This window comes from Rhea americana, unplaced genomic scaffold (genome assembly GCF_003343005.1).
Source record: "Rhea americana isolate MKP2758 unplaced genomic scaffold, rheAme1 scaffold_396, whole genome shotgun sequence".
NCBI lineage: Eukaryota > Metazoa > Chordata > Aves > Rheiformes > Rheidae > Rhea > Rhea americana.
Window position 1 is genome coordinate 85065 of NW_028186530.1, and position 4361 is coordinate 89425.

General features: G+C 56.8%; 1 long non-coding RNA gene across 1 annotated transcript; it reads right to left on the reverse strand.

Annotated features, from left to right (window-relative positions):
- Positions 1–2234: 2234 nt before the first annotated feature.
- On the reverse strand, positions 2235–4073 carry LOC146590902 (uncharacterized). Its single transcript, XR_014896898.1, has 3 exons — positions 4050–4073; positions 2756–2831; positions 2235–2403 (listed from the first exon to the last, which is right to left on the reverse strand). It is a non-coding gene; the product is annotated as an uncharacterized LOC146590902 (long non-coding RNA).
- Between the last annotated feature and the right edge of the window lie 288 nt (positions 4074–4361).

Genomic DNA, 4361 nt, shown 5'->3' on the forward strand with positions numbered 1-4361 from the left:
CGCGCCGCGGGCGGGCAGCAGCGACTCCCTTTGGGGGGGGGGGGATTAGTTTATAGCGAAAACTCCGCAAATGCCCCCGTTTCTGGTCTGCGAGCGTTTCTGCCCCTCTTTCAAACGGGACGTTCCCGCGCTGCGCGGGGCGGATCYGAAGCCGCGGGCCCGTCGGCAGGCTGCGGCCCGGGCTGCCGCGCCGCGCGGGGGCTGGGCGCTGCCCCGGTTCGCGTGCTGTGCGCGGAGCGCGGTGTCTCCGTGCTCAGAGCGGGACGGGAACGGGCAAGAACAAAGCGGCCTGGGGAGGGCGAGCAGGTGCCCAGCCAGCTCGGGGCGCCCGGGGCAGGGCAGCAYAGCCTGGAGCAGGTTCACACGGCCACGGTGGCCCTGACCCCCGCACAAGGTGAAACGAAATCAACGAGTGACCCAGTGATCCGCTTCCCTGAGGGCGGGCGGAGCGCCGGATACCCGTGACTCAGAGTTTGGTCTGAGCAGGATCCTGACCCTTCTCACAGCCTGGGCTCTGCGCCTGGCTCGGAGCCACCCAGAGCAGGAAGCCTTGCACTTGGTGAGAGCCTTCCCAGCCACGTGGCATTAACTGATCAAAGGTGACACCCCATCTGGTACCAACTGGACAGTACCAGGCTGCATCATACCCCAGGCTTATCCCTTCCTGACATCATGCAGTTTTATCAGTGTGAGCGTGACTACATAGCACGTGGCTTCTGCATGCTGTGTTTGTGTAATGGGACTCCAGCACCCCTACTTCCCTGGGTGGAGCCTGGCTTCCTCGTCCTGCCTAGAAAACACTTTCCGTGCCTGTCACCAGCCTGCCAAGAGGCAGAAAGGCCATGCAAAACACACCAATCCTAGACAGGGTAACAAAATGCTACACAAGGCCAGCACAGAGAAACCCTTACTCGGGAGGCACTGCAGAGTGGAAGGGAGGGCTGTGAGGCCAGGCAAGATGCTAGATTACACCTGAGCAGGGGTGACAGTTTCTCCTCCAAAAGCTGCCCTGTTGATGGAGTATGGCTGTGAGGGGACCCTGGGCCTGTGGCAGCCTGCCACAACAGCATGCCAGATCCCACTAGAGGGCATCAGGACATYGCATGGGGACTGGACCTGAGACTGCTCCAGTCTCCCAGGAGGCAGAAATATTTAGCCACGGGATGGAAATCACCGAGGCTTGAGGCTCGTAAAGATCCCTAAAAATAGCAGAGTTAGCGTCTCAGAGACTAGCATTTATTAACCCACTGTAACAACAAGTACCTTCTAACATTTCCTTTTCTGCTAGATGAGATAAAAATACTGGAGCAAAGGACAGAGACACAGGAGAGGCAGCCTATTCCTGCTGGCATTACTGCTGCCTCTGGTCCAGCTGAACAAGTGGGCGGCTGCACTGGAAGTGGCACCAGCAAGAGCTGGAACAAGAGTCCTTCTGTTCTCAGCTCCAGTAGCAAACCCTCCTCAGGGCCCCTCGCCTGAGTACACATCGGTGGCTCCCTGACGCACATCCATTTGCATAATACACAATGTCTAGTGCTCCAGGCCCGCTGGGCCTCTTCCTCTTCTGCAGCAAAACAAAAGCATTTTCTCAAAGAGCTAGCTGATTAAGGACCCATCATCCCAGCAGCAGGGAATAACTGCAGAAGCAATCACATTCACATACAAGCTATCAGCTATTCTCGTAAGACATCCACAGAGGAACAGACACAGGGAAGACAGAGCAGCAGTGGCCACACACTCAAGCACAACCCAGACCCATCTCTTTTCTCCTTCCTTTGGACTGGGAGATTGCCTAGCACGGTCTAGAAAGGTACCACATCCATTTCAATATCCAGGGACTCTCTATTTCAGCAGCACCTAGAGGCTCTGGCCAAGATAAAGGCTACATGCTCCGTAGGCTCCATTAAGCCTGTAATAACGATACGTCTCGCCCCTGCGCACCCTGAGCAGATTGGACAATCCAAGTGCAGGAGAAAGAAGGTAGAAGTAATTTAATTTACAGATGAATGGTTAAGCAAAGTGTCCAGCTTCACTCAGGAACTCTCAGTAGAGCTAGAAACTGGTCCCAGATCTCCTGATTCCAAGTCCAGGACTCCATCAGGCAACTTTCCTCTAAGAACTAAAACAAACTCTAAAGGAGCCAAATGCACTTTTTCTTTCCCCTCCCCAAGGTTCTTGGGGGAACGAGTCAAATGCAAGCAGCTAACGACAACTGCCTTCCAAAGCAGCACCAGCAGAGCTAAGGGGCCAGTCAGAGGAAGATGGAAGCTACATGTACTCCAGGAACCTGACTGAGACAGCAGGTGGAAGCCCGAGGGTGATGATGGCCTTTACCAGCAGCAGAGCTAGCACGACCCAGCTCTGGGAAGGTTCCATGGCATTTACAAGTGAAGCACCTGGCAGCTGTGAGGTGGGATAGGGCAGAGAAGGCAGGTAGAGAGAGAGTCTTGTTGAAAATATGTAAGAATGACATGAAAGACATACAACTGGGGTGAGGAAAAAGAGATAGCCTGTGAAAGAGGGGAGAACTGAGAGGGGAGGAACAGAGCAGACACTGAGATCTGCTTCTGCACATGGCAAGGACCCACGCTGGTCTGAAGCTGTCAGTGACAGCAGCTCCCTTACACAGGCAGGGCTTTACATGCACAAGCTGCACAGCCATTCACTGAGTGGCAAGGTTGCACAGGTTCAGTGGGTCTCTTAAGAATGGCACCCTGGAGGCAAGAGAGACAGAACAAGATTCAGCCTGTGTTACCTGATGATGTCAGAGGCTACGTCTGTCCATGCACATCAGCTCCAACCCTGCACAGAGGCGGCTGCTGCAGAGTGGTCTATCACAAGACATCCAGACACAAAATGAGTTTGACACTTCCTTAACAGGCTGAAGTATATGTGTAATTACAAGAATTATAAAAGCTGTTAAGTCTTCCTGCTATGTTCTTGAGCTATGAATGTCACTCTATTAATAAACAAAAGCCACATCTGACACTAAGGGGTTGCAGTGCCTGAGATAGCTCCTGTATGCTAGCTAAATAAAAGCTGCCTCCAAAAACCGCAGCAACAGAAATTTCTGCAGCTAAGGGGCCCTTGCACATGAGATCATCCTGACTGAAAAAAAAGTGTTCAGTGCCACTTTGCTGGGTTTCAGGATGATGCAGATAATCCTTTCCTCACTAGCTCTACTCCAGCAACTCTAACTGAAGTTTCTAAACTTCCGATAATGCTTCCCTCTCCAACCCTTCAGATCAACCAGCTCCCAGGCAGGGGGCAAGTGCTCTCTTTGAGACCCTGTGCTGCAGCGTAAGGCCACCAAGATGGATGGGTCAAGGACTCAACTCTCACACAGGCTCCACCAAGGCCCTGTACCACAGCACAGGGCCACAGGGGCAGGCAGGGGAAGGCTCAGCTCCCACGCAGGCACCACCAAGGCCCTGTACCACGGCACAGGGCCACAGGGGCAGGCAGGGGAAGGCTCAGCTCCCACACAGGCACCACTAAAGCCCCGTACCACAGCACAGGGTCACAGGGGCAGGCAGGGGAAGGCTCAGCTCCCACACAGGCACCACCAAGGCCCTGTACCACGGCACAGGGCCACAGGGACAGGCAGGAGAAGGCTCAGCTCCCACACAGGCACCACCAAGGCCCTGTACCACNCACAGGGACAGGCAGGAGAAGGCTCAGCTCCCACACAGGCACCACCAAGGCCCTGTACCACGGCACAGGGTCACAGGGGCAGGCAGGGGAAGGCTCAGCTCCCACACAGGCACCACCAAAGCCCCGTACCACAGCACAGGGTCACACAGACAGGCAGGAGAAGGCTCAGCTCCCACACAGGCACCACCAAGGCCCTGTACCACGGCCCAGGGTCCCAAGGGCAGGTAGGCCAAGGGCCCAGCTCCCGCACCCACCAAGACCAGGTGGCTTGCGCTCCCCAGAGCGCTGCCCCTCCAGCCACTCTCAGTCTGGAGCCGAGCCGAGCCGAGGCAAGGCTGGCCCGGCCCAGGACCCCTCCTCCACCACCACACCCGGGCCTACGACGCTCCTCGCACCTCCGACCTGCCTCCACAGAGACAGACAGCCGCAAGGCGCATGCGCGCCGCCTGCTTTGTTCTCTAGCGGGACGCCGCTGCGCATGCGCAACACAACCCGCCACGCAGGCGCTGTGACTCCCCCGCGGGATAAGTTTCTCGGCGGCTGGTGACTAATGTCACGCCGTCGCATCTGCGCGTGCGCGGTCAGGGCAGCGGGGCGGCTGTCACCGCCCACGTGTCTCTTTCCATCCCCGCCCCTTTCACGGGGCCGGCGCTGCGCATGCGCCTCCAGAGCACGCCTCGTTCCCGAGGAGGCCGGCGGCTGACAGC